The sequence below is a fragment of the Narcine bancroftii genome, chromosome 4 (assembly GCF_036971445.1).
Source record: "Narcine bancroftii isolate sNarBan1 chromosome 4, sNarBan1.hap1, whole genome shotgun sequence".
Lineage (NCBI taxonomy): Eukaryota > Metazoa > Chordata > Chondrichthyes > Torpediniformes > Narcinidae > Narcine > Narcine bancroftii.
In genome coordinates, this window is record NC_091472.1 from 80,737,301 (window position 1) to 80,750,472 (window position 13,172).

Here is a 13,172-nt window from a genome sequence, read left to right on the forward strand (position 1 = left end):
TCTTTATACAAAAATTCCAAGTGGACGAGTTAGCCACTGCTCCTCTTTGAAAGAAAATATGGATGGAAAAGGAATATCAGCTGCCAGAGTAAGGCAATGGAAGTAAATTTACTAGAAATCTAGATTATACTTAATAATTTGAGATCTTAAGATGTTCTAGCTTATTAAATTTTAAAAAATATATTTTAATGCAATACACAAACATGCTGGAGAAACTCAGGAAGTCACACAGGATCCATCGGAAGTAAAGGGTAACTGAAGATTCAGGACTGGGCCATTCTTCAGGTATAAAGTTGGAGTTTTGTCAGCACGTTTGTGCATTGCATTTGACCCCAGCTTCTGCAGACTTTCTTGCTTCACTCCTATTTCATTTTATCTGGCTCTGTGTTGGATACAGGTGTGGGCATCAGTCTGGGTGCTTGGCTTACACTGTGTCTGACTTCCCCTTCTCTTGAAGTGAATGATAAAGGATGTATAATGGGCAGCCAGCATACATTAGCCACTTCCTGTCTGAGGGGAACTGGTACTCGCATCTACCGCAGCAGAAGTAAAACCTTCCCTCAGTCCATGCTGGCTTTGTACTTACACAGGCTTATCGGCATAATTATAGTTGATTTGAAGCTCTGCACTGGCGTCTCTGGGACTGAAGCTCCAGTAATCAGGGATTTGCTGTGGGCTGTTTATTTGCCACTCACCCTGTAGTCTAGTGATAGGAGGTTGGAGAGGGAGGGTGGAAGGTGGTGTATGGTACAGAATGATCCCACAAGAGTAAACTGGAAGGAAGATTTGATTTACAGGGAACACAGGGATGAATAAACAATGGTTAGTTATGTCTTCTCGACTAGTGACGGCACAGAGTGGTTCTCAGACAGCTGCACTTCACCCACTGCATAATCGTCCCTGGCAGCTGGCAGTACTTCTGGTTAGGGTTGCATCACCATTGAGCACCTGTGGACACAGAGGCAGTGATGTCAACAATTTACAGTGATGATATAATTGCCGTATTAGCTGCTTTCATGATCATTGGGTTTCGACCACTCATCATCAGAAGTTTCACTCCAGCTCCCAGAGTTATTTGGTATCCCCTCAACTGGCAGTGAGAACAGATGCAACTTAACTTACATAAACCACCAGAGCAAGTTAACAGCAACTTTCTTACATGGCAGGTACCAATAGTAAAATACACAGTGATCAATAGAGACAAATTTGGACTATTTGAGAGCAGGCACTAACAACTTAAACTGTAGCATCAGCATCTTTCCCCCCCACCCCTCCAATCCCCCTACCCACATCTCCTTATTGGAGTTGGGAAGTGATGTTGAGACTATTTAAGGCATTGGTGAGGTCAAATTTAGAATACTGTGTACAGTTCTGGTCACCAAATTATAGGAAGGTTATCAACAAGGTAGAGAGGGTGCAGAGAAGATTTACTAAAATGTTGCCTGGATTTCAGAATCTAGATTACAAAAAAAGATTGAGAAGATTAGGTCTTTATTCATTGGAGTGTAGAAGGTTGAGGGGGGGATTTGATAGAGGTATTTTAAATTATGAGGGGGATAGATAGAGTAGATGTGAATAGGCTCTTGCCCTTGAGGGAGGGTGAGATTCAAACAAGAGGTCACAATTAAGAGTTAGAGTTTAGAAGAAATGTGAGAGGGAACTTGTTCACTCAGAGGTGGCTGAGTGAAATGACCTTTCGGAAGAGGTGGTCGCAGCAAAGTCAATTTTGTCATTTAAGGAAAGGTTGATAGGTATATGGATGAGAGGGGATTGGAGGGTTATGGGAAAAAAGCAAGTAGGTGGGACTAGAGGAGATCATTTAAATCGGTACAGACTAGACTGGTCGATATGGCCTGTTTCCGTACTGTAATTGTAATATGGTTATATGTTATATGCTACATGACAGTTCGGTAGAAAATAAAAGATTGTATCCTAATTAATTTAATTATTCTACATCATATAGAAATATCCATATAGATATTTCAAGCTTTGTTTGTAATATACTTTCAAGAAAGGTATTGAATATGTATCCATGTTTATTGTTTCATCCACTTTCCCACTCTGCACTTTGCAATTGTCTGAATATAACATAAAACAGTTAGAATATTAGTTAGCACAAGCGACCTACGTTCAAATCCAGTGCTTTCTGTAAGGAGTATGTACGCTCTCCCTATGTCTATGTGGATTTCTGCCAGGTGCTCCGGTTTTCTCCCACTCTTCAAAAATGTATGGGGTTTGCAGGTCAATTGGTGTTTGTGGGAGACATCGTTACCATGCTGTATCAACAAAGGTGTTGCTGTTGAATACTAATGAGAGGTTATCAGACTTGCTCCTTTTGGAGGTAGTCACTGCTTGACATCAACAGCACAGAAAATGCACAACACAAAAGGAGGCCATTGAGCCCATCATGCCAGTATCAGTCCAGGTAGAGCCACCAGCTTGTGGAATAACAGAAGGTCAAGGCTGATCAAGTTCATTTCCAAACATATTTTTTTCTATCTGACACCTTTTGAGTACCAGATCTTAACTCTTGGTGAAATGGTTGACCCCATTTTTGTCCTTAAACATGCAAGAAGGAAAGTGAAGATGGTTGGATCCTGAACACATTGCCGAAGTGCTCCTGCCGGAAACCCCTTTGACTGGGATGCTGGGGTCTCATTTGGGCAAATTTGACCAAAACCAATAATTTAAAATTTATAATAAAAAAATGAATTTGAGGTACAGCATGGTAGCAGGCCCTTTCAGTCCATGAGCCCGAGCTCTCAAGTACACTTATGTGACCAATTAACCTACAAACCTTGTACATCTTTGGAACATGGAAGAAAACTGAGCAACAGTGAAAACCCACATGGACATGGAGAGAACATACAAACTCTTTGCAGATAGTGGCGGATTCGAACCTGGGTCACTAGTGCGGTAATAACGTTGCTCTAAATGCTCAGCAAAGCATGCCACACAATATTGTACAGGATGTCCCTTTATATCATATCTATGAGGCCAAATGAAAATTGAGCTTTGCCCTCGACCATTTTGCAAGCCATAATGCCTTCCTGCTGTGGAGTAGAATTTGAGGATGTGATGTGTGTGTGTGTGTGTGTGTATGTGTACACGCATGTATGTATGCGTGTGCATGTGTGCACGTGTGTGTGTATGTGTGTGTGTGTGTGTGTGTGTGTGTGTGTGTGTGTGTGTGCGTGTGTGTGTGTGTGTGTGTGTGTGTTAATTAAGTTGTTTTGTGCATCAGAATACAGAACTCATTACCTAGAAATTTATCTCAGGTTGGTCATTATGTAGCAGCTCTCAGTACACCAACATTCTCTTGCTTTACGGTCAAAGGAATGAATTTTTTGGAGACTTGAGTACAGCATGCTTGGCCAAAATAATGCATCTTTAGTGGTACACATTGTTGATTGGTCAGTTGTTGCCCTGTGGTAATGTCAATGTTATTAATAAACTGCCTAGGACTGAATTTATGGGTGATTACCCCTTAGCAAGTGATTGCCTGGTTATCCTTCACCTGGCTAGGAAGTGCAAACATCTGCTCTCTTGGTGACGGATTACTCAGATGGGTTTGCCCAATTTGCATCCCCTTCTAATAGTCCTTAATTACATGGTGCAATATCATTTAAAAAAAAACGATTATTTCTGGAGTGGAGGATACAACTTGATTTTTACTTTTCAGCAAGAAAACATCCTTTCAAAGGATTTCACTGAAGGATTAGAATTTATCCACACACGTATCACAGTAAGATTCAGATACTGCTCAGAACTTCATGCTCTAGGGTTAAGCAGTAAGTTTGACACTGGAAGTAGATTTTAATTTAGCTGCAAGTCACCTGTGCTTTGCTTAGCTCTTTCAAACTGATTTAGAAACAAAGCTGTTGGAATTTGAAGCCTCAAACTGAATCCCAAGGTAATGTTCAGAGTTCAAAACTATCCTTTACAATGCTGATTATGACTGGTCTCAAAGTAAATGTTCCCAGCAGGCCTGAGCACAGACATTGCTTCTTTAAAGTATAATGTATGTCCTGGCTGTAAAAAAAAAACGTGTGTTCCCCCTGCAAATTGAAATATAAGGCTGAACATTAAGGAGAAATGCTATCTAAACATGTTGAAGAAAGTCTATGATTGCCCCAAATCCTGATGTGGTGAAGGATAGGCACATTACCCGGGCCTTAAAATATGAAAAGATAAACTTGGAATAATGAGAAATGCCACGTTCCAATAATTAATGTTCTTTTGATATTTCCTTTTACTGATTCTCCCTGTTCTGTCAGTACAGTTTATTCCAATTCACTCAGGCATCTTCCAAAATGACTTGAGTTTGACAGCTCCTTGTACTTGATCTTGAATAATAACCTTTTTGGCATTCCCCTGGCCCTAGAGGATGATTTCAATGGGAAAGAATGTGAATGATACGTTGAAAATAAATATGCACAAGAAATTACAACTATGTCTGAATGACCCTCCACCTTGGAATGTCTCGAACTGTGAGAATTATAAGGACAGGAAATATGTGATTAGCATGACACTTGAAAACCCAGCATTCCTTATTAGGACTCTACAAAAGCAGACAAATTCTAATTATATAAACTAAAGACAGAGTTTCCTGCCCATTTCAGATCTGGACCTTGAACTATTCCATTTATAGTTATCCTTTAAAATGATAGCAAGTATGGTGGCATTTATTGAATTATCTGCATAAAACAAAAGTTGGCAGAATACTATGGTTTGTTCCCTATAAGCATTTTTGCAATGATCAGTTCTCCTTCGTGCTTTGACACTCATTCTTTGCCCAGAATAAAGAAGGTAGGGACCAAAAGTTGCATGGAAAGCTTTTCCCAATCAACTTTTGTTTTTCAATCCATAAGAGAGTAAAATGGCTATTCATGTTGGCCAAAGGCTTGACTTTAAAATACTGTATATTTCAGTGTATGTCGTGAAACCCAAAAAAATTCTCAAAAAGGAGGCACTGACATACACCAGATATACTTTTGAGACCTTAAAATCAGCTTAAGATCAAAAATTGCCCATCCAATGTATAAGTCAACAGCTGCAAAGCTGATTCAGTGTACAAGTCGACCCCTGAAAAGCTGATTTGGCAAATAAGTCAACCCCTGAGAAAAAACAAAAAGGAACCCAACTGTGATAGATTTTTATTGAAATATTTATTGAAAACAATAACACAATTAGAACTCTTCAGGATCACTATCTGCAAAAAACATCACAAAAACCTTTCCAAATTATTCTCGCTCTCATCAACTGAGGCAAAAATGGCGGCAAATGCATCCATACTCTCACTGTTTAAACAGTCATCAAATGGGTATGATCTGATGAGGCGGTTTCAGCTTCATCGTCAGTGTTCCATAAGGCATCATCTTCCGTGCCATCAATTGGACAAGAGATCCTGCACTTTTTGAACGATTTTATCACAGCCTTGAGCAAAAAGCCACACAGGACATCAAGCGATGCAGCATGCATTGCTCCGCCTTTTATAAATGACTTTTCTGCACTCAACATCCATGTACTCCATTCCTTGCGCACATGGTCTTTGAATGGCTTGTTCAAGCAGGCATCGAGAAGTGGCAAATAGACATCAAACCAGCCGGGATAACAGCCATGTAAGTGTTATGTTGTACTAATCTACTTTTAGTTTTCTCTGTTAAGTGGCAATGAAACATATCTCAGACCCCCAAACTCTGTTCTCTACATGAACTGCTTGGCCACTTGCTCCGTATATTATCTATCCACAGTTGAACTCCATTTTCATTCATCCAACCTTTCTCATGAAAATGTACAAAAATACATGGAGGGAATTTTTATTTTCGGTTTAATTTGGCGTTTGAAGATTATCATGGGTCTTAACTTTATCCCGTCGGCCATGGTAAACCAGGTCCTTTCGTGGCCTGCACAGTTTTAACACCTTTCCATTCCACTGTTCTATTGCCCATCATGTCAAAATTCATAGGGATTTCATCCTTGCCAATATTTGCTATTGCAAACTGGAGTTTTTGTCAGTTATGAATAATAAACTGGTGAAAATATACAACTTTATGATCATGATCTTTCAGTAGTTTCTGAGTATTTTTTTTTGTTTTTTTTTGTCATAATGCCAGATTTTTCCTGTTCATACAATGGTTGCACCAGCCTTCTGTAGCTTCAAAGTCTTTACTGAGGTCTGCCCACTGCTCAGGTGAATATGTAGCAATCTTACCTCTGTTCACATGCCCATCCTTCTTTGTGATTTTCCAACTCTGGCCAATGAGTGATTCTTTTTCTCAAAGAACATTTCCTTTTTGGTATTTTTATTAAAGTCTCCTCTTTCTTCCTCCAATCTCTTAACAACTTCTCATATACATCAAATTTTCTGGCAGCAGTACAATTGTTTGTTTTCTTGGCCATTTCAATCACTTTCAATTTGAAACTCACCTCAAACTGTTGCTGTGCATTGTGTAGTTTCAATGGGCTCTCCATGGTAGCAATCACTTCCAGCCATTGCCCAGCAGATCAATGCACTCATGCAGCAAAAAGAACACTGTAACTAACAGAGCATGCATTCTGGTGGTTGATTTTCACACGGGTCAATGGCCAATCTCAGGCACCACGATCTTTGGGGGTCGACCTGCCATCCCAGGCATACAGAACATTGGGGTTGACTTATACACAAGATATACTATGAAACCCTTAAAATCAGGCTGAAAAAGGGTGGGGGGGGGGGTTGACATACACCAAAATAGATGGTAATTTGTCTTATATTTTTCTCTATCTTAACACTGAAGGTATAGGAATCTTTCCTCAATTACCGGCAATGCCAACAGTTGTGGTCCTTGAACTGAATGTCCCACTCAGCTAATTCAGAGGCCAGTTAAGAGTTGACCGCATTACCAGGGGTCTGCAGTCACACACTCACCCAACCAGGTCAGGTCAACAGAGTTGTGAATGAACAGATTTAAAGACAGTGTCTCCCTGGCAGGCATCAGGCTCCTGACAGTGCTATTATGCTGTGCTTGCTTTGCAGTGCTTGATGTTGTTTTTCAATATAACTTTATACTCTGAAATTGTGCTCTTGTTTTTCTACTTTATGCGGCTGTCCGATTTCAAATTCAGATTTCAGATTTATTGTCATGGTTCACTCATGACATTACATACAACCCTGACATTCTTTTTTCTGCAGGCGAGACAGAATTACCATTGGCTGTGCCAAAAAAATCTGTACACAACATACACATGTAAAAAGAAAGAAATTTAAACAAACTGATTGTGCAAGACCGATAGAAAAAAAACAATTAATAAAGTTCAAAGGTAAGAGCCCTTAAATGAGCCCCTGATTGAGTTTGTTGTTGATAATTCTGATGGTGGAGGGGTAGTGGCTGTTCCTGAATCTGGGGGTGCGAGTCTTCTGGCACCTAGACATTTTCCCTGATGGTAGCAGGGAGAACAGATCATGTGCCAGATGATGTGGATCCTTGATGATTGCTGCTGCTCTCTGACGGCAGCGTTCCCTGTAGACGTTCTCGATGGTGGGGAGGAATGTTAATCTGTTAATTTTCTCTATGAGCCTGCACTACTGTTCAACTCGACCATGGCTGACCTTACAACTTCAGTCTTCTATTCTTGCTTTCTCTCCATAGCTCTTGATCCCTCTAACTAATGGAGCTGCATCCAACTTCCTTTTGTAAAATACAGTATATTATGAAATGGCTCAACAACTTTCTGTGATAGGATGTTCCACAAGTTCACAACTCTCTGAGTGAAATGTTTCTTCTCATCTCAGTTCTAAATGGTTTTCCCTTTATCCTTAGACTGTGACCCCTTGATCTGGACATCCCAATTGGGAATATTCTTTCTGCATCAAACCTGTCTCATCCTGCCTGAACTTTATATGTCTCAACAAGATCCACTCAGATAAATTTCAGTGATTATAACCCGAGTCAATCCAGAAGAATCCTTTGCACTTCTCCAAGTACAATGCTACAAATAAACTTAACTCAACTGAAGGATATTAAATAGTGTTTCAAATGACAATCTTGTAGTTTTTCAGGGAACTTTTCAATTCATGAATTAATTAATTGACATTATCCTCTTAATCTTTTCTGGTGGGATTTGAGCTTAGCTGTCTGGAGGCTTTAAATCCAGACCATAGTGATTAAGCAGGCCTGGACTTGTCTCATCGTCCCAGTGATGTCTGGTGCAGAAACATATGTAGGGGGTGTCTGCAGCCCTCTAACATATCAAACTAATAGTCCTGTGTTGCCTGATACTTCCAGGCCCGGAATGCTAATAATGCCACATTATTGCTGGTATTCAAACTCTGTCATCATCTTATGCCACTAATATTATATATTAAGGGACTGGATGGTTCTCCACATTAACTAGAGAATAAGCCTGACAGATCCAAACTCCAGTTCCTGGGGGCCACATGAGAGACTGTGAGGAACTGCTCAATAAATAATTGCACACCTGAGGATGAAGATGGGGTGTGTGGCAAGTGATGATGGAAGAGCAGTGGGGAAAAAGTGGAATAGAAGCTGGGATCTTGGGGCAGAAGTGAGATATAAGACATGTCTCTGTGCTTCTGCTCAAGTGGAAGAACTAAATTAAAACAGAAACTTTCACAACCAGTATAGCAATCATTTTGAAGAAGCAAGGGGGAAACTTCAGCTGGAAGTTTGTGTCCTCATACTGGGGATGGGGAATAGAAGCAACAAAATATTTGCTGTTCACAAGACAAAGGAACAGAGGGAGGCCACTTGGCCCATCGTGTCTGTTCTTTAAAACCTCACTAAGCTACTCTACACTAGTTCCAATTTCTGGCCATTTCCCCATATCCCTTGATACCCTCACTAATTAGATACTTGTCTATTTCTTGGTTAAATACTCCCAGTGATCTGGCTTCCACTGCTGTATGCGGCAGGGAGTTTCACAGATCCACAACCCTCTGGCTAAAGAAGTTCTTCCTACTCTCTGTTTTATATGGATAACCTGTAATTTTCAGACTATGACCTCTTGTCCTTGATTCACCTACCAAGGGAAACACCTTACCCGCATCCACCCTATCTATACCTTTCAAAATACGAAAAGCCTCTATGAGATCTCCTCTCATTCTCCTATACTCCAATGAATACAACCCAAGAGCTGCCAAACACTGCTCATACATTAGCCCTTGCATTCTGGGAATCATCCTAGTAAATCTCCTCTGCACCCTCTCCAACAACATCACATCCTTTCTAAGATAGGGGCCTAAAATGGCACACAGTACTCCAAATGAGGTCTCACCAGTGCCCCATAGAGCCTCATCAACACCTCTTTACTCTTGTACACTATTCCTCTTGAAATGAGCATTCGCTTTTTTCACTATGATTTCACTTGGTCATTTACTTTTAGGTTTCCTTGCACGAGGACACCCAGGTCCCTTTGCACAATCGAGGTCTGAATTTTCACTGCATCCAAATAGTATTCTGCCTGTTTGTTTCCACTGCCAAAATGTACAACTGTACATTTCTCTATGTTAAATCTCATCTGCTATAATTTTGCCCAGTCTCATAATCTGTCTATATCCTTCTGCAACTTTACGGTTTCTAATACACTTCCTACTCCATCACCTATCTTGGTATCATCCGCAAATTTGGCCACAGAACCATTTATACCACAATCCAAATCATTAATATAAATTGCAAACAGCAACGACCCCCAATCATGACCCCTGCGGAACACCATTAGTTACAGGCAGTCCAGAATGAGAACCCTTAATTTCAACCCTTTGCTTCCTGCCTATATGCCATTTATCTATCCAGTTTAATAACTTCCTTGTAATTTCATGGACACTCATCTTATTTAGCAGCCTAATATGCGGCACCTTATTGAAAGTCTTTTGAAAATCTAAATAGATAAGATCCATAGCCTCTTCTTTGTCTATCCTATTTGAGATTTCTTCAAAAAACTCTTAATAGGTTGGTCAGGCAGGATCAACCCTTTAAAAAGCCATGCTGACTTGGACCTATCCTGTCATGCATCTCTAGGTATTTCATCACCTCATCCTTGAGAATCGACTCTTATATCTTTCCAACCACCAACGTCTCCCACCTTTCTTAAACAGCGGAACCACATCTGCGACCTTCCAATCCTCTGGAATCTCACCAGAGGCTATTGATTTCTGAAAGATCATTGCCAATGGATCTGCAATCTCCAAAGCCACCTCTTTCAAAACCCATGGATGCACCTCATCTGGGCCGGGAGATTGCAATGATCTATGATGCACCACCTTTTGACACTATGCAACTTATATGGCATCCAAGATTCAATGAAATGCAGGAAAAAGAGACACAACCTAAGAAAAACTGATCTGGAAAGCTATATTCTTATCCTAATCCTTTTAAATGGTCTCTCTATATATGTGACACCACTTTACCACACTACAGAAGATGTTACAGAAGGTAGTGAAAGCAGTTCAAAACTTAACACAAACTCACTCCCCTTCATGGACTCCATCTACATCTCCCACTGTCTAGAAAGGCAGCCATCATATTGAAAGACCCATCACTCCCCAGACACACTCAGCTCACCCTCCTCCCACTGAGCAGAATTGCATCACCTCACTTGCTTATGTTTTTTGGCTTGGTGATGGAAAAAGGCAGCTAAGTGTTGTGGGTGAGGTCTTAGCACATTAAGACAGAAAGAAGGTGTCTGGTGCCCCTCCTCCTTGCTTGTTCTTTCTCTTGTATTTTGTAAGAGGATGGAAATATTATAACGTTACATGCCATTGTGACAGATTCGTTCAGCTTCTGGGGCACAGATTTGGTTTTTTTTACTGCTATATTCATGGTTTCAAAACTTTAAGCATGTGAACTAATATGTGATCCAGGCCAATTTTCAACTATCCTTGGCTACCTTATTGGGTGAGAAAAGGGATATAAATTCATAGTGCAATTTTAGTGCATATGAGCACTAGTACAGTGAAACTGTTTCTTCTGTGAGCAGACTAACAGATTATCTCTAACATTCAGTTAAACATGAACATCTACAGACATAGTGATAGAAGTAAAAACCCAATGCTGGAGAAACTCAGCAAGTGAAACAGTGTACTTTATGTAGCAAGGATAATGATACAGAACCAACATTTCGGGCTTGAACCATATTGTAATGAAGACCTCAAGCCCAAAACATTGGTTGTGTATCTTTATCTTTGCTAAATAAAGCGCACAGTTTGACCTGCTAAGTTTCTCCAGCATTGTATTTTTACTTTTATCTCTAACATTCATACAGCCATGTAAACAGCACAATTTACAAAATGTAGGATTGCACGAAAAGATTAGTTAGCACCAAGCAAAGGCAGCCATGATATCACCATTATGACTTCATTCAGGATCCTGATGACTGCAAAGAAGAAACTGTCTTTCAACCTGTTTTGTGACAGCTGGCTGTTGGATGCAATTACGTGGTAGCTGATTTGGACAACCAGTTATTGGATCAAGTCGTGCAGCACTGCAGATCAGACAAACTCAGAAGGCGACTGCTGGAAAAAGGGGGTGAGTTGAAACGTACCAATGCTTTAACAATGGCTGCTGCATTAGAGGCTGTTGAGGGGCAATTTCATACCATGAAACTGAAAGACAACTCAAGCCAGCCCAGTAAAGACAAAGTTGGTCAACAAGTAAATAGGCTCTCGCATAGCCATAGCTAGCCAAGAAATATGCTGACACGTGACTTGGAGTGTTACAGATGTGGAGACAGAGGTCATTTTGGAAAAGACCCATGCTGCCCAGCAAAAGGCAAAGTTTGTAGAAAGTGTGGAGGTAAAGACTACTTTGCAAAGAAGTGCAAAAGCAAGTCAAATGCAAACCAGAATGGGAAGAGTACAGCTTCTAAGGGCAAAGCTTGGGGGAAAGGAAAGTCTCCTGGAAAGAAAGGCACTATTCGCCATATAGGTGACCCAGAAAGTGACGATGTTGACGACAACCAGGGTGGGCAGAAATACTATCAGTTTACATTGAATGATGACCATCATGAGAAAGTCCCAGTGATAATTGGTGGTGTGACAGTTCCGGTCATTGTAGACTCAGGCAGTGACAGTAATGTAATTGACCGACACTTATGGGAGAAATTGAAAAAAAAAGATAATTTGTACGTCAAAGAAGTGTTCAAAGAAACTGTATCCATACACAGCAACCAAGCCATTGCAGACCACTGGATGTTTCACTGCGACTGTTGAAGCTGGTGACAAGCACACCGAAGCAGAGTTTGTTGTCATAGACGAGAGGGGAGAACCATTGCTGAGTAGACGCACGGTGCAAGATCTGGCAATACTTCATATTGGAGCTCATGTCAATTCAGTTCAGTCATATGAGGATATGAAGCAAGAATTCCCCGTAGTTTTCCAGGGAGTAGGAAAGCTGAAAGGTCGACAACTAAAGCTAGCAGTGGACAAAACGGTCAAACCCAAGGCGCAACCAGTGCGCAGAACCCCATTTGGACTTCGTGGGAAAGTCGAGGCCAAAATCAAAGAGTTAATTGAGCAAGACATTATTGAACCTGTAGAACATTCAACGCAATGGGTCAGCCCAGTAGTGATCGTGCCCAAACCAAATGGTGACATGAGACTGTGTGTTGATATGAGGATGGCCAATGAAGCTATAATTCAAGAACGACTCCCCATACCAACAGTAGAAGAAGTACTCCAGGAGTTAACAACCAGTCAGGTGTTCTCAAAAATTGATTTAAAATGGGGCTATCATCAACTAGAGCTGGACCCAGAATCCAGGGACGTGACAACATTTGTGACTCACTGTGGATTGTACCGGTACAAGAGGCTATCGTTCGGCATCAATGCAGCTCCTGAGATCTACCAGTACGAAATCCATCGAGTGATTCAAGGCATCCCTGGAGTCGCCAACATTTCTGATGACATCATAGTCCATGCGGCTACACAGGAAGAGCATGACAGACGGTTGAGGATTGTGCTATCCAGACTACAGGGGGAAGGCCTTACTGTGAATGGAGACAAGTGCTAGTTTGGTGTCTCAGAGATGGACTTCATGGGACACAGGCTTACACGGGAAGGACTGAACCCAGCTGATGCCAAGGTGAAAGCTGTTGCCGATGCACGTGAACCCCAGAATGCAACGGAGATGAGGAGTTTCTTGGGATTGGTCAATTATTGTGCAAAGTTCATCCCT

The 13,172-nt window shown here is 41.0% G+C and overlaps 1 long non-coding RNA gene across 1 annotated transcript; it reads left to right on the forward strand.

Moving 5' to 3' along the window:
• Positions 1–1,037: 1,037 nt before the first annotated feature.
• LOC138759878 (uncharacterized) lies at positions 1,038–7,967 on the forward strand. Its single transcript, XR_011355188.1, has 4 exons — positions 1,038–1,166; positions 3,683–3,791; positions 7,175–7,302; positions 7,803–7,967. It is a non-coding gene; the product is annotated as an uncharacterized lncRNA (long non-coding RNA).
• The last annotated feature ends 5,205 nt before the right edge of the window (positions 7,968–13,172 follow it).